We start from the raw sequence: 25,395 nt of genomic DNA, 5'->3' as shown, positions 1-25,395 counted from the left end.
AGGTTCAATCCTCCACAGGAGCAATGCTCCAAGTTGACAACCAAACAGCTGTGCTGATTAAACTTCTGCTCTTCACTCAAAACATTCCTATTGCATCATCATTATTCTGCTAACAAGGAAATTACAATCAATTCACTTTGAGGCACGGCCACCAGCAGTTAAGCAGGACAATAAATAACTGAACAAAAAGTCAGGTTAACCTGTATCATAGAACCATAGAATCATCTCAGTTGGAAAAGACCTTCAAGATTATTAAATCCAGCTATGAAACTGACATACCAAGTCCCATCACTAAATCACATCCCCTAGTGCCACATCCTATAACAGCAGCATGTAGGAGGAATCCGCAGCACTTTGTTCCAGCCAACATCAGATGCATTAAAGATCACCCTGAACCTTTCTTAAGAAAAGCAGAGTTAATTAGCTTTAATGTTACTCAAAACATCAAAATCTATAAGCATTCATGCCATTGACAAATTGACCTCTGATTTTGTTATTATTAATAATACAGTAATTACGGTTTTCATGCATACAGCTCTTTTTAGCCATTAACTAAGTAAAGTCTAACTTCATTTTGGTACAAATACATTCCTGCCTTCACAAAAAAAAAAATAGCAATCTAATGAATCCAAATAACCCGGTATATGCATATCTAGTTTACAATTAAACAATAAATGCTTTTAAGGTAATTCTCCAGGAAAAGATTTGCAAACAGAAAACTAAAGAAAGAAAAGTTTAAAGGAACGAAGATTGAAAAAAAAAAAAAAAAAAAAGGAATATAATTTGTGGAAAAAGTTAATGACAAGATTTGCAAACAGAAAACTAAAGAAAGAAAAGTTTAAAGGAACGAAGATTGAAAAAAAAAAGAATATAATTTGCGGAAAAAGTTAATGACAACATAAGTTCTCAAAAAAAAAAATATGAATATCAGATGCAAAAAAATCAAATATGTGAACTACCTTGGCTTGGCATTTTTTTCAATTTGTAGTTGGCAACTCACATAAAATGAAAGGGTAATCTGAAAGATTTATTTCCAAAATGGATTCCTACCCCACAGCCTCTTCAGTATGCAGAAACTGAGCTTTGTAAGTATAACAACAAAAATGATTAATGACCCTTGACATTAGAATTTAAAATGTCCTTCATGCAAATACACTGGTTCCTCAATTCTTTCGTAACACAATAGCAAGGAGATATTAGAATTGCAAAATTGTACCAAAAAAAAAAAAAAAAGATGCACCGAAGTTGCACAATGAAGTAGTTTCATTGTGGTACTGAGAGGATTATGAAATGAATACAAGATAACACTGATAGACAAGTCTAGCAAGCCTTTTCCCTTCAAAGTATCCATTCACTTAAATTGCCCTCACTGGAAAAAAAAAAATAAATAAAAATTTAAAAAAATGAAATTTTTTTATCTGATCAGTAACAGCTTAAATAGCAGGAAATAAACATTAATTTTATTGAGCAAATTAGAGGTTTCTTCTTAAAGGGACAGTGTCAAAGGAAATTGACTTAACTTTCATAAATCCAATTAGCTTTTTGAAAAACTGAGCAACAGAATTTCCATATTAAAAAAAGAAAAAGATGCAAACATTCAATCTGAAAAGTTCTTTGCCCTTCAGTATTTTTAGATAAAATGTGGCTGTACTCCATTACTATAGCGCAAATGAAAGAAAGTTGAAAATAATTAACTAGAGATATAAACATAAAACAAGTATTCCCTTTTGCTTCATTTCCACAAAGAAAAATGAAGCTGAGCTTAAGAATTAGACAACGATATGTCTCATACTTAAAGCTATATACATACTGAGAACTAGCCCAAAATCAGCTAGTATATCTAAACTATGAAATAGGCTGCATAGGGGAAGAACAGATGACCCTTAAACTTCAGTTTAACTATGTTTTACACAAAACAAATGGCATAAGCAAAACAATTTGCTTTGTAGAATTTGCACAAGGAAATTCTATTTGCATAAGGATAAAATGTGGTCTCATATTTTGTGGTATTTGTCTTAACTATTATATCAAGAGGCCAAAAAGAAAGAAAAAAAAAAACACTGAAACATCTTGAAGATCAGGACCTCTTGTCATGAAGAAGAGTTTTCTGAAGAACAATAAGAGAGGTTCCAAATTGAACTTCATCAAAAAGAATGCAATTCTTAATTGCTCTAGTGCCAAAATGTAAATGGCCAAAGAAATGCGAGACAAAACTTCTGAGATTACTCCTTGTAAATCAGAGAGAGAACCTTTAATGGGTTCTTTGCTGAATATTTGTCTACAGCAAGTATCAGAACACCAGTCATCTTCTAATATAGGGTTTGGAAAATATTGTTAAAATTCCTAGCTATGATCTGTGATTCCCTTTGAACAGAAAAAGAAATCTGCTGAAGAAATTAAGAACTGGATAAAACAAAGTCAATATTGAAAAGCCTGGAAGCTGCTAAAGAAGAAGAAAATGCCAGGCAGGGATATTCTCAATATAAATACTCTAAAGTGAAACAAATACCAAGAAGAGGTAAAAAAGTTCACAGATAAAGCTTTCACAGTTCTCACAACAAAATTTTCATAGTCAAAGCCTGCTGTCATATTTCTGGACTATGTTCAGAAAGCTTTAAGGTCTGAAAACACTCAGACCTCAGAAATATATTCCTTTGCATAGGACAGAAAAGGTACTTTGAGAGAAGACAACCTGAAGAAGCTATGGGCCAGCTACATTCCACATTCCCATCTCTTACTGACTTTTCACTAATATGCAATCAAAACTGATGCAAAAAATAGGAATAGCACAAGAGACTTCCCCTCTGCCAGAAGAGATGTCTTCAGTTGATGCTTACCTCAGTTCATTTATATATTACTCCTGAAATAGATGTAGAAAATCATGGAATTCAGTGCCCAGAGCCCATCAAGTTCTAGATGAGATAGTTTTGTTGTTGTCCAAAAATTCCAGGCAAAAATCCAAGCTAAAGGTCCCAAGCATGCTGTCTTGCTGTACAGCTGCTTTCTGTATCAGCCAGAGTATTCTAAAAATCTATTGAAAAGGGACAGAAATGCCAGTACAACAAAAGTTTACAGACAAATCTCACTTTGTATGGATTTGTTAATTTATAACAACCTGAACATCACTCTTTGATTAAGACTGCTTCAAATGTTTGTCTGCCTTCCCCTTGTCCCCATATTCCTTTGCTCCTTGTCATGGTTCAGGCTTGGTTATCCAACAGCACTGTTCATCTCACATGCCAGAATTTAACCAGACATAATCTTCGATACACTTATTTACTATACTCCTCTTTGTTGATCCTCTGAGACAGCACAAGTCAGGCAAACACTTTACAGAGTCTTGAGCCCTTTGTTTCAAAAGCTCACAGGGAGCACAGATACTTCATTTACTAGATGACTGGAGAGAGCAGTGAACCCATCATTGAACAGCTAACATGAATGTCAAGAGACCATACCACTAAAAGCCTAGTTGAGGAAAAAGGATGCAATCTCTCCTTTTCTCCAAAAGGAAAAATGTATTTCCTACTTTATTTGTGTATTATTATTGTAATAAGATGCAACTCCAGCCATTGAAATTATAGTAGGGAGAGTGATCATCTAACTGCCTTTATAGAAAGGGCCCCAATTCTCCTTATAACACTGCATAACTAATAAAACATGAGTGCACTAACACAGGACATAAAACTTGTCTAACTGGAACATCTTTTATGAAGGCAAGTCCAGTTATCTGTTTGGTGGGCAGTAAGTCATGCCGTCCTGAATAAAGACAACACAGTCACGGAAAAATCTGTCTCCACAGCACTGAAAAGTTAATGCAGCCCTTTCCTGGCCTGCAACACTGAGGGTATCTTTACAGCAGTCTTTTTAAGAAATAATGGAAAGGAGCAGAGTACATAATCTCATTCACTCCTTTACATGCCATTTTTTTCCCCTCTAATGTTTACATCCTGTTTAAGAATACTTCAGCCCTAATATAGCTATCAAACCCTCTCCTTGACACATGAATTCACAGACTTTCCAAGGTGTGTCCACTGAATCATGTCAGAGTTAAGTCGTTGAGTGCCAGTTGCATCACTTTTTGTTAATCCCTTTGTTCCTTTAGCCCAAGGCTAGTATTTCTTTTGATCAATATAAATCTTTTCTGTCATCTTATTTTTGCTGTCATTCCATGAAGTATTATCTTGCTTAACCAAGATCTTCATTTATTCCTGGTACTGCAGTCCTGTCCCTCATGACAGTTACCCTGTGAATATATCATTATCAATCTCCTTGATCCTCCCAGGTTTGTACATAAATTCATCTCTCAGGTATTGACTTCCATAAAGTCGTAAGTCCCACCCCATTAAATGACACCTGCCGCAGCAGAGGCTTAACTTAAAGTAGCTCTGTTGAGAGAGATGTTTGTTGTCTACTGTGGTGAAGAGAGTCATCAAGCAACAGTCAAATGGGGATGCAATGAATTCAAATCATGGATCCTGGAAGCTCCAGCTAATATTTCATATGTATTCAAAGTTCTAATACCTAGTTCAGCATCATTCTACCCTGGAACACCTCTTACACTTAAATAGAAATATCCATTAAATTTTTGAAGAAAAACAGATTAAGTTCTTAATTTTATATACCTAGCACACAGTAAACACAGCAGATGAATTTGTATGTACAACTGTTAAACATTACATGCTTTTGTATGCACACAAACATGAAGCTGAATCATTTCAATCTGAAACATCTGAAAATTCAAGTCTTTTCTCTGCACTAGTACCCAATATCAACGTTCTTCAAAATTTTTTGTATCAGCTGAACAGAACCCCAGTCCAGGGCTTTGGGAGAGTAATGGACATGGCTTTCTGCAAGGGTGTAGTCACTGAGGCAGACTCTTTGCAGTAATAAACTATAGCAAGGCAATAAGCAAGTTTTATCACTCTTAATAGTGCACGTATTTTTCACTAATTCAAAACACACTCTACATTTGATGACTTTGTGCTTTTCCTTCATTTTTCTCACATACACTCCAGGAGGTGACAAAAGGACCTGAGGAAACAGCATGGAGCTGCAACAGGGTAGGGTCAGGCTGGATGTCAGGAAAAGGTTCTTCAGCAAGAGGGTGGTCAGGCACTGGAACAGGCTCCCCAGGGCAGTGGTCATGGCATTGAGCCTGCCAGAGTTCAAGAAACATTTGGACAATGTTCTCACACATAGGGTTTGATTTTTGGTGGTCCTGTGTGGAGCCAGCATTTGGACACATGGGTCCCTTCCAACTCAGGATGTTCTATCATTCTTATTTACCACTCAGTTATCAAGACAGGTGAAATAGATAATGAGGGTATTTAAATACTAACACTAACCAAAGCTTTCTTTTCTCATCTTACTTTTATTCACTTGTTAATACCACTACTCTTGCATTCTGTTGTCTGCATAACAGAAGCATATATATAAACAAATACATAACCATATTTATGTCTGCATTTACACCAGTGCAAGACAAACTGAAGTATCTATTTCCTTTCATCTCTACCCCAAAGCTGACATTCTGTAACAGTAAAAAACATCCTACTCCTTATCATATCACACTGTGATAACAGCAAAGCAAAGTAACCTCTACAAGGACACCACCTTCTGGGTTTGGTAATGAAATCCAATACTACCATTTCAAGCTTTTCATGAGTACCTTCAAACCCAGAATATTCAGAATTATCAATCTCACATTAGATGGTTCAGTTCTTGGCCTTGGCTCAGCAACAAACACCACATTGTTGGCATGTGCAGCTAATTTTTGGTAGCTTTTCCTACATTTATTCCTTTAATTACCCAATTATCTCTAATTTTTAAGCAGATAACTGTATTGCCATACCAAATAATAAGGGTAATCACATGCATAAGCAAACTATACAAGGATACTAACGTATGCCCTTATGCATGTGATTTGAACAGCTACAGCCATTCAGTCCAGCTCTTCCTCAGGCCTTCAAGACAACATCAGATAATTGGGACCTCCTCCCACTATCTATATTTTTTTCCCCTACATTTTGAATATACATATCTGTTCAACCCTAATCAATTTTTTTTTCATTATATTATCATTATATTATTATCTTTTTTCATTATTATTATATAATACAAAACCCTTTTTGATCCTTATACGCAGAGGTAACTCTATTAACTCCGGGTAATTAAGTACTTAGTCACTGTTTCAGAAGGAAAAGGAACTGTCTGCACCCAGTAGTGATGTAGAGTTTATTAATGGTAAGAAAGCTCCACAGTTTGATTTAGGATATCTATAACAACTTCTAGCTAAAATATCAGGTAAGTGGATAGCTGAACTATTAAACCTCACTTTTAGAAGTATCTCCTTCACAGTATCAATATTTCTTGTGTGGTTTCATCATATCTCCCATAATTACATTAACTTGTACTGAATTACTCTGCATTTAAAACTACACTAGGTCTTCAAATGTTACAACAATTTATAATTTCCTGCAAATAATGATTGCTAGGTGGTTTTCTTAATTTCCCCCCCAACAAATGACAAAACACCACTTCTGATTCTATCTTGTTCTCATTCTTCTGAAATCTCCTTAGTCAAAAGAGATTAGACAGGCCTGTCCTCCCACAAAGACCATTAAGACTAATTTATCCTGACATGACTGAAAAAATGTGATATAGACACAGACCATACTCTCCCCTTTTTTTGCTTCTATTACTACAAATTTTTGCATATTTTTCTCATCTTGGCAAAGTGTTACTCCTTTATTATAATTCACAGTGTAAAGTATTTTATGTCTTATATGAAGCATACAACACAAAAATAATCTTTGCTTATTGTATAATAATAATGTAAAAATGCACTGTCTGGTACGCTTCATTGCCTAAATGGATTTTAAAAGGCAGATTTCGTTTTTCCCTAGTAAAAAAAAAAGTCATCATAACTAAACTAAAAATATGTAATGAGAATATCACATCGTTTGTCATCTCATTGATGAACATGGAAGTACCTAACAACCTTTAACACTAAATATTTGTACTGTTTCTTCTGAAGCTTTAACTGAAAAAAAAAATGAAGTTGACTTGTAAAGAGAGACGAAAATGGGATTTATTTTATTCAATATTATATATTAGCAACAAGAAACTGCTGCAATTCAACAGAATTAGTATGCAACTTCCCAGTAATAACCTGCCACACTGAGAAAATAGTGAATTATGCTGTCCTCCAAGCCACGTGATTCTTCAGTCTGCAGCAAAATTTACACTACAACAGATGTTGAAGAGATACCTTCAGGACAGTGAACGGACATCCTAACATATCATAATTCCATTTTGTCCACTATCTTGTGAAAAGGGAATATTTCACCTTTATTAAAGGAAATGCTAAAGTCAAACAGTATATTTGTTCTATCGACTGTTGTGGTGACATGATATTCTGGACAATAATAAATATTGAATATTTTTTGAAATTTACAGTTTATGGAGACTGTCACTTAAAAGCTAAATTATCCTACTATTTTTTATGCAAAGGGCATAATCAGGAGATACCTTAATTATGTTTGACATCTAAACTAAGCAAGAAAACCAATATAAAGTAATCACTGGTTTAAATGGGAGTTATTTTAACTATAACAGTAACCAAGACAGTTATAGTGTTAATAATTCAATGTTGTTTGAAAACCACTCACTTATGGCTGATTTATACAGACTGAAGTAGGAATATGCTATGCTACAGGTGGATGTGAGGTCATAAGAAACCACTTCACAGTCTCCCCAGAAGTACAGTGTCAAAAAGGTCACCTGTGGTAAAGGATCTTTTGGATTAGTCTTTCAAATCAACGCATGAATTAAAGGCAATTTACATATAAATGGGCTAATACTCTGGCTTTGAAATTAGATGAATTTTTAAGAGATTTAAGAAACAGCAGAAAAGGTCAGTTAGGCATTAAGTATACATAATGTGATTTTTTAAAATTGCTTGTCTTGGAACTATATGTTTCTGGTTTATTAATATTTTGTATGCACAGGCTGTTCAGCTCAGAAAGGCTACCAGCTAGCTATCTGCAAGCAAACACAGAAAAGTGATCCAATGCTAGGGACATCAGAATTGACGAAATTATGGTCTAAGACCTAGAAAGCGAGATTTTCTGCATATTAACGCATTTTAATGTGTTAATTTTGTTTTTATAAGGCAAAACTAGGAAGTTTTATTCAGTGAAAACTATTACAGACTCATAACAAACAACAGAATCTTAAGGGACTTTTCACTAGCTCTCTCAAACAAATCAAGGTTCCAGTATGGCTCAATTCCTCCCTCTTTAGACCCTTACGACAAGAATGTTTTACTCATCCGTATATGGGGGATTGGATCCTGCACTGGATTTTAGTGTGCCAAACAGCCCAACCACATGCCGCAGACAAAAGCAGGGCCTACGAATTAGCCTTTGTTTTAGTGTGAGCATGCCTTTGTGTGTAAACATGCTTTCAGAGTCAGGAATTATTTTTCCTCATCTTCAGAGAAAATCCTTAAATCTACCGTATTATTTAACAAGGACTCTTTATCCTGAGATATTTCTTTACCCTACTGTCTCTTTCTGCAAAGTCATTACTAACCCCTACTTACTGCTGTTTTCTCACCACAGTACACCTTGGTGATGATCCTTTACTTTGCAGAATCAGGAAATGACAGTGATATGGGATCCAATGTTACATACAATAAATAATAATAATAATAACAACAACAACAACCTCACTTTTGGATGCATCTGTACAGTTGAACAGTGTGTTCAACTTTGAATTTTTGGGATGGCACAGAACTCAAATATATAGCTAAAAAATAGATGCTGAAATAAAGTACCTCCAAGACTCAGGCTAGATAGACAAATCATTGCCCTAAAATCCAGAACCATACAGATAGAAACAAACAATGTGGTTCAGTCCTGAAGCCCTTTTACTAAAGGGGAACTTCTTCATTCTCATTATCCATGCCACAGACCTGATATTTTGCACAACTGGGCTTGAGATAGAAAAGGGAAGGATTATTACCAGGATTAAAAAAAAAAAAAAGGTCCAGAAAAAGTAGTAGTTAAAAGTGAGATATCAAGTGACACTGCTGTCCAGGACGGGCTTTTGATGGGACTTGAAAAATAGCCAAAGTACTTCCCTATAACAAAAAGTAAAACAACAACAACAAAAACAAGGATTTCTTGGTATTAAAAAGAAAAACAAAAAAAAAGAAACTGAAGAATTATAACTTATGTTGCACCACAATAATAGTCCTTTAGATAATATCTTATAGTCCCTAACAGAGATAAAACCAGCGTGTGTAACAAACACCCCAGTGTCATATTGTTCTAAGGAAAGCTTCAAATCCATTTATAGTAAAATTCGTAATCCTTCTATACAGTTAAAGAACCACAGAATTCTAAAGAGAATATGATTATCTAACTAACCTTTAGGACAGTTTCCTTACAATGCCTGTTTTCTATCATTCTGTGCAGCAAAAAAAAAAAAAATGAACTTTATGTGATATTTATTAAATTGGCCCCTTCCTTTACAGGAAGGAAGGAAAAGGAAGTCAACAGAAGCCTCAACAAAAGAGCCTTGCAGCATGGCGCAATCAAAACCAAGAAAATTTTGTAGTTTGAGTTAATTTAAGAAGATAAACAATAAAGTTGTATAGATACAAACAGAATTCTCAGGCGCATAGAAGGAATAATAAAGTAAGGTTTGGAAAATGGCACAAAAAAGTATCCACAGATCACTAATTGTAGTGTAAGCGGTAATAGAGCTACTAAGGTAATTACTTAGTTAAGTGTCCAAGGAGCCAGTAAAGCGGGTGTCAGATGACTCACTTCCTACACATCTACTTCATCAGAATCAGATCTGTTTTAGCTTATACCACAGAACACTGCCTTCTCAAGACTCCAAGGCAGCAAGGCAGCTTAGCTTTGGGGGGAAGAAAAGAAAAAAAAAAAGTAAAGATTTTATTAAAAGATACTCAAGGGACTCAGAATGGAAAAGCATTTACCAATAATTTGGTAAACAATTCTGATATTACAGAAAGCACTGACCATAAAGGAACACGGGACACTATTTATCTTTACTTCTAGTTCTTATGAATGTAGTATTGTAAGAGACACTCCTTATCAGCTAACTCTCAAATATAAAAGACAATTTAGATAAAATGGTATTTAGCAACAGTTCTAACAAAGAATTTAAAGATTTTTTCCCTATTATAAATGTATTCCTACAGAACCAAAAATAGCTTAAATCACTACTGCAAAGTTGAGAGAAAATTCTCACGGATTAAGCTTGATAAATTACCATTCTGTGCAGATGCTTTACAAGCAGGTAGATGAGCTTGTACAGAAATTGATTTGATAAAAAGAGATTGGTTCTGGTACCTGAACTGACTTTTTAAAGTGCAGATTATGCAATAAATTAGATCATTTCTTTAGTTGCCAATTATAAAGAAACATATTTTAAATAAAAGCTACAGGGAAAAAAAAATCTACTAAAAGTTTAATCCTATGGTACTGCTGATTCAAATGCAACTACTACTTATTTACATATTTTTGAATAGCTGGATGTATGAAGATATTGTAAGTCAGAAGAACGTTATCTATTGCATACATGAGGCTCAGAGCATATTTGGAACACTGTTTGTATTTCCTAACACTGCTTTGGGAAAAGTATGCAAAAATAAAGATACAAAGAAATCACTCAATCATACAGGTACTGAAAAATCTGGGATATTAACTTAAAAAAATAGAGAAATGAGGTCTAGCCTTTGGGAAAAGAAATTAACAATACCAAGTTACATGAGAATTTTAAATTATAGTTTATGCCAAGTTATATAAGAATTTTAAATATATAAAAAAACAGTTATGGTTTATAAGGCTGTAAGGAGCCTGTGTCAAATATAACAAGAAATTTAATGAACTTAGACATGAATTTAAGGTAAGGAAAGGCCAGCGTTATCTGAACATCATCTTGAACCCCATTACATGAGGTATCAGAAATTTCATTTATTTATTTATTTTAACAGAAGTTCTGACCAACTGCAGAATAGGGAAGAGAAACCATCATAATGCAGAAAAGACTAAGAAAGTTCAAATTACATTAGAATCCTAACCTTGGGAAGGTTCAAAAAGAAGCTTCATGTCATCGTTGTTCCCCATTCATGTATATATATGATTTCAAAAGTGAAAAATAACTCTCACCATAAGAAGTCTTATTGAAACAAGTGAAATGAAGTCAAGACAGCTTCAGATAATTGGTACTTCAGCAAAGGGATCACAATAAAACAGTTTACAGGATTCCAAGAAAAATCAACCCCATTTTATCCCATCATATGCAACACAGAAAAACTCTTCTAACCACAGCCACCTGCATGCTTAAGAGAGAAGGTACTTGTGGAAAAAAACATCTGTTATCAGTGCTAACATATTCTTCTAAAATGTTGGTCTTGGGTTATCACCTTTCAATCATGTTGCTAAAATGAACAAATTTTACCATAATTGGTGTTCTTTAGAAAGCACACAGAAGTTGAATGGCTCTCAAATTGTTTAATCTTTCAGCATAAAGTTGACAGCACATTTGTTTATTTCACTTTAAATGTCATATAGTAAAGACAAAAATGTTCATTTGTAACTTGTATGAAACATTGTACACTATCCTGCAAAGATCTAAAATGATACAATCACTATTTTAAAAGATTTCAGAAAATTAATAGCTTATTAGAAGAAACATTTTAAATGTATTTCAATGAACAATTAAGTGGGAAAAAAATGATGTTACACATCTATTCCAATTGTTCTTCAGAGGTGATCTGATTGTAAGATGTGGAACAGCACATTTCTTATCCATCAAGAGTACTCTTAAGATAAGACAGTTGAAGAAAGTAATTTGAATAGCTTAACAACTAAGTCACTGCATTTGAACAACCATATCTACACAGATGAAATAGAGACTAAAAACAATATACTTGGCTGTCTGGAATTTGTTGGGTATTTTATTCAAGACAATATTGATGCTCCCTGGCAATCAGCTGCTGCTCATTTTCGTGATAAGCACCTGTCCCTTGTACATCTCCAACATTAGTGCAGAACTAGTGGTTATCAGTTGCACATGTTTTCACCAGCTAAACAAAGCAAAAGTGTCACCTTCCATCCCCTTTCCAAGCTAAAGGGAGAGGGAAAAGAGGAGGACATAAAAACAAGTCTCAGCATTCAAATCTCTCTTTTTATCTCCTTTGGGGAGCTAGCTAAGTCCAACAGACTCAGTTTCTAGCATGTGTCTCTTTCTCACCATAATTGTAAATCTGGGACTGGGGAAGACACGCTTGTTTGCTCCTCTGTCAGCAAAATGAAAAGGCCTCCTGTTACTTTGTCACCTTTGGGTATCCCTCCACTATACAAGACCTCACTTCTCCAGAGCAAAGTCTAGCTTATGGGAGGAAAACAAGAAGAAATTACAATTAACAATAAGGGGTACAACTTAAGATTTAGTTTCACCTTTGCAAGTGACCTTAAAAAAAAAAAAAAAAAAAAAAAGGCAACAATTCTCAATCACATTTAATCAAGGAGAAAATCCTCGAAAAAAGCTCAAAATGAAAAAGAAACTTCTCCCAACACCAAAAAGTAGTTACTTCCAAGAAGTGTTGATAACAGATTATCTTCTGCATTATACAAAGAAAAGGGATAAATATCAACATATGTGATAACTGCTGGTAATCAAAGTGAATAATTTAGAACTCATTTGCTAGGTATGTATCTGCCAATACATCAACCGCTTGAGTTGTTCATTCCACAGCTAAACTGCTGCACAAGAAGCAATTTTAAAAAGAATTTTTATGTAATGCTTAACAATTAATCAAAGTGTATCCACTGCTTTACAAATAAACCATTTTTCCTTTCACGTTACATGTTTAATAATGGGTTTATTCTTAAAGTGGTTGATGATAATTCTTTGTCTTCACAAAAACACAAATGAGAGAGAGGGGTTTTATAACCCACTCTACTGCAGCATGTTCTTGTTATGCCATTCAGTGAACAAAAGGGCAAGCAGATATCTCAGGATATTATCTAGTTCATATTTCCACCCTAAGGCAGGATAAATCCATTTCTGTATTAGCTAATTCACTCATCCAAGATGATCAAAGAACCTGAGAGGTAACCCAACAAATGTTTTATCTTTACCTGTTCGTATTCATAACGGGAAGGTTATTGAATTTCTGAACCATTTGCATGCTTAACAAGCCTTAATGTGTTTCTTATATAGCTTGAAACTTTGTGTAAGTTTCAGTCTATCCTCTTCTGGCTGATGTGCCTACAAAACAGAGCATTTTACCACTTTGAAATTGTTCCGTCTCCCTCACGCCCTCTTTCATTCCCCTTTCAGCTGAGCTACCGCAATTCTTATGACTTCAGAGCCTGAGAAGTACTCCAGAAATGACAAATCAACTGACTAGATAAGTTCTGTATTAACCAAGAAATTTGTTTAAAGAATGGAAGCATAGTCCACTTCCCCATCCCCGATAGTTGAGACCATTAATAATTGATCATATACCCAAGGCTTTGACACTCCAAAAATTCACTGCCAACCACATACTCTAACTCTTGGATCATTTGCATTGTACTCTACTGCAATTTACCAAGGCAGGCCCACAACCCTATCAAGGATGAACAACATCGATGAAACCCAAATGTAAGAACTTTCTTTGCTTCCCAAATCAGGGAAGATGAACTGTTCATTACTGAAAGGTCTTGATTTCACAATGCAACTTCTTTAAGGAGTTACCAGTTACATAATGGGATTGCTTCAGGTCCCGTTAAGGCCACACACATTTGAATGAAAAAAGCTGAAGGCTTTAAAATCTTGAAATTCTCTGTTTTGTCTAAATATCAATTTTAGAAAATACATAGGTACATCAACCACACAGTTCAGCTGACCATTAAATAACATTAGCTTGGTGGAGAATTAGAAGATGCAGAAGACTACAGACAGAGTAGCAGGGAAAGAACAGAGGAAAATTTGGGAAGATTTAGGAAAACTTGGTGGGATGTATTTTTGTCCCTTCAGTGTATAAAATATTGAAGCACATATTAGCACACTTTCACACTGCAAGATTATGTACCCTAAGGTCTATTTCATATCAGGGGTAAGCAGAAGAGAGTGGCAGGAGGTTTGAGTTTGAGCGCACCTCACAACAGATTTTACCAGAAAGGCAATCTCTCTTCAGAGGTTAGAGTGTGCAGCTGGGTACACTGTTTTTACCAATGCCAAGCCTCTTGGCTTCATATAATCTGCTGTTGTGATCGGATTAAAATGTTTTTGGAAGAGACAGAGGAATAAGCTCTATCACAGATCACAAAATAACCCTCACCCCAGATCTGTCCACTGGGGGTTGGACTCTCAAGCTTAATCGCTTCTTCAAACACAGAGTCTTATATACAGCCTGTGTCCTGAGTACCTAAAGCTGGTTTGCATTACTGGCTCTATTGTAATCCCTTTGTTTCTTTTTAAGACATTCTGATGCACACGATTGTGCTCCCAGTTCAAAGGGGAAACTTACAGATTTAGAAATACATAGAGGTTCCTGTTATGTGACTTAACTTTTATTTTTCAAGGCGTTTCCAAACACTGTTTAACTAGGTACTGAAAATGGATACATTAGCCATGTGGATTTTGTTATTAATTTCTTTGTTCATTGCTGTCAGGACCATTTGAAGAAATCACTGATGGGTCTTATGCCTCAGTGAACAGAGAAGTACGTTCACATGAGAAATAGAAACTTTCATTAGGGGTTCACAGGCTCGCTTCTGTGTGTTACTCAGTCTTTTATCTGGAAGAAGAAAATGCACCTTAGATGTATTTAATAGAGATGGTCACAAATTATTTGACAGAAAAATTCATCCATAAACGCTCATTGGGTGGGAAAATGTGTGTTCTCCATGAGAATCTTACTGAACTCATCAGAATAGAGCGGTTTAGTTTGGGGAACCTTTTTTTTTCCTCCTACATGCAGTTACAAAAGTATATATTGCTTTATAGTGGAAATATATACTATATCAAGTCATCAAAAACAAATTTTTAATGATTTAGAGCATCAATTATTAGCTACCTGCCAAAGGACCAGTTGCTAAAATCTCTATTTAGTAAACAGTACGATTGGAAAGCATTACCATCAATCCTGTGTATTTAGGATAATCAGTAAACGCACATGTTGCTATAAAGCAATACTTTCACAGATCTAATATTTCTTTGGTGAGAAACTTCAACATTACAATTCTTCATTCAGATTTTATTTTAAACTTCAGAATATCCTAAAGATCATGAGTTTTAATTAGATCTGTTCTTTCGAACAAGTCACAATTCTTTATGCTTACAGATAGCAGAGCTTGAGATAATCAAACTTCTGAAATGGTTACATGAAATTAAAACATTAACTTCCAACTACTACACAGTAAATCACCGCATTGTCCAAATACATGAAAGGAAAAGTATATCTCACTTCTACATACTGATAGAACCTCCCTGTTAAGACCTATTTTAACTACACAAATATTTTAGTTACAAGGACATGGAAAAAAAATATAAACCATATAGTTCACTGTGAGGATGATTAGGGTGATTTCGTAGTGTGCAGGGAAGGGACAATATGACCGTATGCATTTCACTCACATTACACTAGCATATTACTGGAGAATGGCGATTAAACATTCCTGTCATGCATAAGATGGATGCAGCAGCCTCTTGTTGTTTGGTGAAGGTCATGAGTAATACCAAACCTATGACTGCATTCTTACCTAAGTAATTCCAAATGTGATTTGATAATGAGTTATTGGGAAATATGAACCTGATGTAAAAAATCTACCAATACTTAGGAAACAAGTATATGCGATAATCCATGTTACTATGAAAATTAGTGACATCATTTCTCTAAGCATACATACAAAAATCACCATGAAGAGACTTTATATAATGTGGCATTTTGTCAGTCCACAGAGTATTTAAAAACACTGAAAAGGACTCTAAGAGGTAGTTGGTTGATTCTATTAAATCCCTCAACCAAGGTGCACATTTTGTGAGACAGTTTTTTCTGTCAGTACTTTGTCTATTGTTCTGTTGACATCAATATGATTTACTGTCCTCCAATAAAACCCTTCTGGTTTCACACAAGTAACATACACAGGTACAAAGAGGATTTTTTTTTTAAACAGAAAACTAATTCCAGTGCTCCAGATAGACAACTAATAAATCAGAACAAAGGAGAAATACATACTTTAGTTGATTTTGTATTCTGTCAAAACACCTTTCTCAAATGCATAAAATTTTAACAAAAATGTATACTAAATTAAGTGTAATCAAAAATTTAATTAATGGGGAAGAACGTTTTGAAAAAATAAAAAGCTCTGGTTGGTAGTGACACAGTATTTTAAAATATAGGACTGCAGAAAGGTACACTTTACTGCTAATGATGATCCTAGGATTTTCATTCTTGTACTTATATCTGCATAAGAATTGGTAGATGGCAGAGTTGACACCCAGGAGTATGTGTTTGGAGACCTAAATGAAAATGCCTCCAGAAGAACCTCAGTACACTAAAAGTAAGACCACTTGGGACTGCTCTAGTTTCAGCTGCTGAGAGCATTGCCTGAGCATCATACTCAGGATCTGCACTAAATCTCCCTGAGACTGAGAAGGTAATGAAAGTACCTCCAAGAAAAAATGGGAATAAACTAATTCATGGATAATTGAATTGTAATCACTAAAAATTCTGTAAAACCAAGTCTGGAGCAAAGCAGCAATAACCAATCATTCCAGTTGCAACCCTTGCAGGAAGGCTATACCACAGGGACAGACTCCTTGAGACTTAAAGCTGAGCTCCTGAGCAACTGCTCTCACATTACCTTAGATAACGTTAACAGTTCGAGTAATTGTTTGCTTGCCTTTGACTCCTACTGCTGCTTTTTAGTAATTAATGCTGTTTATTATATTAGTGACTATGGATCAAGTGAGAATGAATCCTCCTGTCTCAAATATTCCATAAGCACAAAACAGTCCATATTCCCTGTCCTAAAAGTCCACGGCCCAACACTAGGGACCAATGCTGAGTCACATGTAGCTTTTAGTATACACATAACCAAGAACACAGAAAAGAAAATAAGCAAAGACTACCTTTACTAAAAAATTTAGAGCCCCTAGCTGATAGAACTGGGAAGGATAAAATGCATGGCCACAAACATCCAGAACAACTTCCCTTGAGCAATGAATCATCCATCGGTGATTTCACAAGTGTTCCAGGAATTAATAGTTTGCTTTTTTTTTTCCTTCCCATTCACAGCTAGCTCATTTAATACTGCCCTTTTGAAAGCCATTATAATCATAGAACCCAAACTGTTAAAAGAAATTTTAATAAAAAAAAAAAATCCTCCTCAGCACATAAAAAGAAACATCAAAATATTTCATCTTCCTCATTAATCCCATTAAAAACTTCTATTTGTTATCCTGCAAAAAAGCACTCCCATATTTTTCCAGCTAAGCAATTTGACAGCATACAGGTAACTTTAGAGACCTGCTATTTTTTATATATATACATATATAAATACATACACATATATATAAAAACATATATATATATATACACGCATACACTAGCTTTCAAGCCAACACTTTGAAGAGATTGACAGAAATGTATATTAACAAAAAGCCTACCCATCTATTAATTACAAAGCTTTATACTAGAACATATTTCAGGTGTGTTTTAGAGCAATACCAATATTTCTTTCTATTTGGCATTCTTTGACATCATATATATTTGCTCCTCAGTATCATTATTTAGAATGATAAGAATCATTATTTAAAACAGATAGATGTATGAAAGGTACTTAAAAATACTGTCAGAGGTAACAGGCAGACTTTCAGTTCAAGATATTAAAACTCCATTCGTTCTCAGTTTCATGCATTTTTATTCTGTGGTGTAGCTTCAAGGCACAGCATTTTGATTTTTTGGAGTAAAGAACGCAGAATACAAAACCCAGTCAAAGATATAGACTCAGGTTGGTTTGGTCCCTCTGCAGAACAAAACCCAGGACATCCTTATTTATAAGGAGCACTAAGAAACTTGTTTCATTTTGGTGTGTTCTTACTTATAACCTAAAGCAATAAATTACTAATTTTTATTAATTACTGTGTCTCTTTGAGAGAAGAAACAGGCTCAAAGAAAAAAAATACAGAAAACCAAAGCAGAAAGTAAAATTTTATGCATCTATCAGGAGATTTTCACATGGATGTGGCATTTGAAATGTTAAAGAGAGAAGGATAAATTCATTTATTAGGGCTTATAATTTTTTCCTAAATTTGTCATCTCAGCAAGTTACTAAAACCACTGGAATAAAGACTGTATCTTCTCTAAGGAGGGTTTCATATATATTTATAATCTGTTACATAAGCACATCCACATAATGGGACTAATCATTTTCCATCTATTTTTTTTAAAAAAAAGGAATAACAAGAAGGACTTTTCTTTGTACAAAGTACTGTACATTTGAAAAATTAACATCTGTATTTTCATCCTTAGTCATATCTTTAACATAATACTGCCAGTGATTTATAGTAAGATACGTGAAATAGCTAGGGTATCTGAATTTCAGTGTGGACTAATTTTCATTATTATTGATGTGGGGTATCCTTTTTCATTAAGTCCCAGAAGGAATGAATGAAGCAGCTCCACAACACTAAGAAACATGTGCAAAAGTATCTGAGACAAGAGTCTAAAGGCTAAAGCCATTCTGAAAGCCTGTCATGCTTCTTTCCATAGATGATTTTTTTTTTCTGATTTATGAAGCATTTCATAACACATTCCTGTCTTTTGAACTTGTCACTAATTTAGCACTACACATTGCATCAAAAATCTCAACCAACATACTGCCAGTACCTAGAACATAACCTTCTCCCCAACCCAGTCATACATTCCCAGCTGGGGCAGTGGGGGCAAATATAGCTTATCAAACTCTTCTGGGATGTGTATTCAGTTCATCAACTATATGCACAGCATAGATGTCATCCAGAAGGTTTCAATTTAGCCACGGAGATATTCCAGTTTTTCATTCCTGAGAAAGGGCTGACAATTGTAGCTTACTCTACAAAAATCAAAATCCAAATATGACTTGCAGAGGCAGTTTTACTGTATGCTTTACTCATTCTATTAATCACAGGGTTTCCTTTTTTAAAGATATGCAAAACTAGATTCTTCTAACGAAACACTAGCAGGCAGACAACTCTTGAAAGACACCTTAAATTGCTTTTATTCTGTAAAGTCAAATGGGACTATTTAACATTTTTCTGTAATCACTAAACTGAAGGCTAATCATAGAAAGCTGTGACAGCTAATGGGTCTGTATTAGTTAAGCTAGTCAGAATGGATTTAACTTTCATTTCTGCTCAGGTGATGTCCACAAGTCATTAAAGGAGAGAATTAGCTGTCCAGTGTCCAAGCAATACAGTGCAGTTAAGGGATGAGAGCTGCTTAATAGCAGCTGAACAAAAAAGAAAAAGCATGCCAGCCAACACCCATTTCTGTGCTCTTATACTCCCACTTATTTGTCTATACTGACTATTTGCAGCCTTCCACTTAGAGCTCTCAAGCATTCTGGATCAGGGAACTTTGTCCCCTCTGGATTTTCAAGGCAGTTTTCAAAGTGAGTCCTGTTTTGCAGCTTGGTTTCTCAGCACTGCATTTCTTCAATTTATAAGAATGAGGTTATCGTACTGTTACATCTACCACATTTTTAAAAATGAAAATATGTTCAGAAGCTCAAATATTTTTAAAGTTTCTACCATCGAGTGGGAGTGAGATGACCTTATTCTGAATTAAAAGCACAGAGCAATTGTTTAAAAACTGAAATTCTTAGTTATTTGAAATATTTATTCACTGATCTTAAATTGGCAGTGACTAATAGAAGACAATTAAATGCAGCTTCTAATACAGCATTTAGGACAGATACTTTATTGAACAGCTATTGACATGGTTTGGTGACATTAAAAAACTATAATACAATCAAGTGAGAAGATCATAAATAAAATGGCAATTAATTTTGATAATATTAAAAGTTTCTAGTGCACTGATTGAGATTTTTTTTTAAAACAGTATCACATGCAGCTAATTCCAGCCCACTAGTAAATGGTAGTCACTGGGGTAACAAAGTCTGATGATTCTACAGGAGGAGAAAAAGTGCCAAAAAGTGCTTAAACACACAGAGTACAATTTACATTCTGCTGAATTTAATGCCTGCAAAGCCTAGGATACTGCTTGATATGTTTATCAGACAGTAGGGTAAAATTCAGGAAAGGTGAGAGAGAAGTTTCAAAACCATTTGGAAGAATGTAATAATAGTTTATTGTTGTGCTTCAAGATAGGTCTGTTTATAACATGCTCACTGTATCGTCACTATGAAACTCCCCTGAAATTCTGATTTATGCAGGTAATACTAAAAACTTCTGGAACACACTGTTTAGGGAGGGTGAAAAAGATGGGAATATCAAAATATTATCAAGTTTTGGAAGCCAATGTGTCCAGAACCTTTACACTAAAGATTCATAGATGTCTACAGGTCAAAAGCTAAAAATGTGTCTTCTGTGGTTTTTTTTGTTTGTTTGTTTTTCCCAATATTGCCAATTTTTTGAGCAATTCTTAAGTCTTCCACAGGAAGGATGATAAAGATTTCTTGAAAAACATTAAGAAAAATGTGGGAGTTGTTGCAATATCCAACAGTGCACTGTTTGAGGTACTCAGCTGGTGCTGTACAGTGCAGAAATACTGAACAAGAACACAGCAAATCTGGAAAACTATCACCATAAATTAGAAGGACATTGAACTGGTCTAATTCTTCTCTTGATCATGGCACATCTAAAATTCTTCTATTTCAAAAGTTTCAGTAAAGAAAACCAGCAACACTAAGTAAAGGAAAAAAAAGCCCATTGAATTTTTAACGTTTGTTTATAAGAAAAATGCAAAGCTAGACCTTTAAAAAGACTCAGAACTTCCCTCTTGTTTATAGGAAGGTACGACTAAGAGCTGACACTTCCTGAACCATTATTTTCCTAGTAGGCAGGATATCAAACCACAGGATTCGCAAGAAGACTGTACTTGGGAAGAATATTTTCTCCAGAAAACAGATAGATAAAAAACGTGACATACGTACTTGGTATTCCCAGATTTGCTGCAAGGCAAATAACCAGGGAACATATTAAACAAACAAACAACCCCCCCCCCCCCCAAAAAAAAAAAATAAAACAAAATTGAAAAGTTCATCACCTTGAGAATATTCATGCCCCGTTTGTTAATCTTCCCCAGTTTTGGGGACATGCCTCACTTCTGATGTGAAAGGCCTAGAATTACATTCATCCTCTTTAAAACAGTTCCTCTGCCAGCTCTCTTGGCAACATACATGCCTCCCCCCCCCCCCCCTTTTTATTTTTAATATATATTGACAAAAACCAGCAACAAAAAAAAGAAAAACACGTAATACATCCCTGAGCATACGATGTCAGCTCAGGAATCGGCTTCCAGCCCACAACTCTGTAGGCTGAAATTTGAATCTGTAGCTCCCAAGAGCCCTGCCAAGTCTCTCAGAAGGATGAATGAGTACCTCCTATACTTCAACTAGCAGAGAAAAATGGGTGTTTTGAACAAGATTAATGCTCTGAATCCTGGTCAAATAAGGCAAAACCTTTAACAAGTCACTTTCTCCTGTATCTAGGATGGTTGCCAGTAACTCCAGATGCGCAGATAAAAACACCTGAAAATGTTGTTGACTTGCAGTCTTGGAAGAGAAACGGGGATTACAAACAGCTAAAAGGAACCAGACTAAGTCCAACAAAAGCTCTGCATTTGAATAAATATTTGCCCAAAGACTACAACTGAAGTGTCCAATTAAGTAATTGGGTTGATCATTTCAGACATATAGCTTACATCAGCATGTGCTCCCACATCCATTACTCTAACTCCACTCCTGGAACTGGATTTTGACTTCCTTGCATTTTTTTGTTTGTTTCTCCTGAATACACTTTTCTCTCACTAAGAGCATGTTTTGGCCACACTGTAGATTTCAACTTGTGTTTTGCTGCATGCTATAAAGTAGTAAACACTCTTTTGGTCTGTATGTGAGATTTAAGGCTGCACAGAAACCCTAAGGTCTCAAATACATCGCTCAGACAAGTTGCCTTCCAGAGCAGGTTGCTGCCACCCTGATGGTTCTCAATGTCACTTGGGAATAAAATGTTCAGAAAAGAAACATCTAGACACATCTATTATATTTTTCATGCTTATCTGGGGAGGTTTCTTCTCTGGTTAAGAGAATATTTTCAAGCAAAGGTTAATTATGCACTAGCTTTCTAAGAGCCTATAAAGGATTTACAACAGGTTGTTGGCAGCATGTGGTAGTACTGATCACCTCCCTGCACGGCTGCAGAAATCAGATTGATAACTGCCTTATGCAGAATTGGTTTAACTACTTTTTCTTTAGTCCCCTTATAATTGGAAAAAAAAAAAAAAAGGGAAGAAAGAAAGTAAAGACTGTTCTGCAATCTAAATTCATGAACTAAACCATACATAGCAATGAATTGCAGATCTCCTAGAATCACTGACAAAGCTGCCGTTAACTTCAAAGCAGCCCAAATTTGTCCAAAAGGAATGGAATAAAAGAATGACATCTGAGGTTCTCAAGGTTAGGCAGAAAATATGAACAAAGGGGAAAGTTCTTTTACCAGCAGCTCTCTGCAGCTTTCCTTCAGAACTGTTGTTAAAGCTCTTGTTCATCCACCGAAGGAGCCTGAGGCAGTGACCTGCTGACAGCCATACACAGAATTAACTTCGATCCTAGAAGCAACTTCACCAAACTTGACTAGTCATTACCCCTATAAGTTCCCCTATAAGTTACTGATGTATCCAGGTACATACCTTTTTTTCTTCATAATAAATTTATGAATTTTGGGGATTTTAGAACAAATATTACCTAAAGGTTGTCAAAAGGCTGCTTCATTATTGAAAACAGGCTAAATTTTTTTAAGGAATAAATTATTCTTGTTTACGAATAGTAAAAGCAACAGAAGAAGCAGACAAAAATAAGTCACTGACAAACTGAATACACCAAGGGTATCTTCCAGGTACCATATGCGCAATGTATATATTTCAAAATGTCATACATATATAATTATGTTAAAAACAGCAATGGCACTAAAGAAGCAGTTACATAAACACCACAGATAAAATCCTTGTTTAAAACTGCATCAATACATGTGTTGCTCCAGCAGAGCTCACAGTAACTTCTACATAAAAGAGAAGGTCAGAACAGAGTAAGAAGGTAAATATCGGCATGTGTACTAAAAATCTGTAACATTCCTTAAGCATTTGTGAGCTAAACAAACAGGTCCATGTTTTGGGTTCGGATTGACATTTAACAATAAAGTGAACCAAATGCAAAGTAAACATTACCAAAAAAGCAGCCAATGTAAAATTCCTGTTTTGACATCTTGCCAGATGATAAAAATGATGCCCCACATGGAAATTAGATTTTTCAAAGCTACCATACTGAATCATTTAATTTGTTTAAGTACTCTTAATGCAGTTGCACACTGCAACAAGCATTTGAATTTTAGATTAAGCAAATGAAGGCCAAGGTATTTCTTCATGCACACAGTTTACAAAGAATACTTAATAGCAGGATGCCACGTAGCTTATAGAGACAGACAGTAACCCAGTGCCGTTTCAGCTAGCCATCAGAAGGATGGATGCATTTTTTACCAATATTATTTTTGCTTAATATTGAAATTACAACCCTTTCCATCCCTCCTATATGTAACTGTGTCTCATAGGTAATCCATGGAACTAAACTAGTGTAGCATAACTACAGTTCCTATTCGCTGACATTACCACCCTACAATTTAGCACCCTACAACTTTCAAAAGTGTTTAAATAAAATTGTTTTGTTGATCAGTCAGGGTGGGCATTCAAACTGTAAAGTCCGAAGTTTGAACACAGAGCGTTTAGAGAAGTTAAGCCATCTTAAAGTCTCTTTGTGCTCTCTCTACTGATCACGCCTGCCAACCCTTTTCTGCCTCCCTCAACAACCTCTCGCAAACCCAGTAAAGGTAATCCAGATCTTCTCACGTTGCCAGCACAAAACTCTAAACTATTTCTTTCATATTTTCTCAGCCTAGACAGCTCAGACCTAGCTGAAATATTTACCTATACCTTGTGATCCATTAACAATAAATAAATAAATAAATAGAAGAGATGAAGTGAAGTCTAGGGAAAAGGTTTCTAAATTATAACAAAGAATTTATTAATAGTTTGAGTTCTCATTACCCTTTTTTGCCAACAATTAAAATATAGCCCATTAATGCTACAAATCATAGATCAAGCAGGCACTCATCTCAGACCTAGAGACATAATAGTACTACAAAAAAGTAGTGCCACCTTCAGTACTCCATGTAATTAAGAGTGAATGAAGGCATCAGTTACTGTGAGAAATGAGTACTCCATTTCTTCCTGGGGAAAAAGAAATCACCTATCAGATTTAAATGGCCAGAAATACTGTGTCAGCAGAAGGAAACAGATTGAAAACATCATCAGACTGTTGAAAGGGCGATATGAGGGGGAAGAATATATTATCAATTGCTCTGTTTCATGTGGTTTTAACATATATTGGTCATGCTCATGTTGCCATAAGCATGATCTTACTAATTTTAAGCAAAGAACTCAGTCCTGGGTTAATTATTTGCAGCCTCACAGTCTGTAGGCACCTTGTGATCCTTGCATAACAACATACAATTATGTGTTCAGTAATGTCAGACCAATTATCAGGCAGATGGGTGGCATCGGAAGCATGCATCTTGTTATTACAGAGATCCAACTCTACAGTCCTGCAGTGAAGAGCAGAACGGCTCTAATCCATAGAAAGGATGGGAAACAGCTAAACAGAGATTAAACATCTGCACACTGTCCAAGTGCATTTTCTCCCTGGTGCAATTACATGCCTTGTAAAGACCCAGCAGATAGACTTAGCTAGCATTAACTATTTCAGTACTAATTCTTTCAGAAGTGGTTGATTGTTTGACTGTGTTTCTTGCCCTACTGCCTTATTTTAAAACTGTGTAGGCCAAATCATCAAATTGATTGGTTTCCTGACAACTAACACAGAACAGTTAACTGCCACTATAAATATTGTATGGGAGAGAATTTTTAAGAATCTTCAATATACCTGAGGAGTCCAAACCCATCTAATAATAAAAGGCTTCAAATTTTTAATAGCAGTAAGCCTCAAGCAGAGAAAACTGAAGTTATATTTGGCTAGCAGTGTAAGATAAGCTGTCACTTTGTCAAATGATTTCTTACTAAACCTGACT

General features: G+C 35.2%; 1 protein-coding gene across 12 annotated transcripts in view; it reads right to left on the bottom strand.

Annotated features, from left to right (window-relative positions):
- The window catches only part of FHIT (fragile histidine triad diadenosine triphosphatase), a 562,355-nt gene that overhangs the window by 441,323 nt on the left and 95,637 nt on the right, over positions 1–25,395 (bottom strand). For 3 of the 12 annotated variants that reach the window (XM_050712766.1, XM_035546809.2, XM_035546801.2), the window contains one exon: positions 22,756–22,833. The exons of the other annotated variants lie outside the window; for them this stretch is intronic. The gene's annotated coding sequence lies outside the window, so the exon portion shown is untranslated. The remainder of the gene's footprint in view (positions 1–22,755; positions 22,834–25,395) is intronic. 12 annotated transcript variants of the gene reach the window in all.

This window comes from Cygnus atratus, chromosome 10 (assembly GCF_013377495.2).
Source record: "Cygnus atratus isolate AKBS03 ecotype Queensland, Australia chromosome 10, CAtr_DNAZoo_HiC_assembly, whole genome shotgun sequence".
Classification (NCBI taxonomy): Eukaryota; Metazoa; Chordata; class Aves; order Anseriformes; family Anatidae; genus Cygnus; species Cygnus atratus.
Note: the sequence above shows the minus strand (reverse complement) of the source record. Positions and strands in the feature narration are given on the sequence as shown.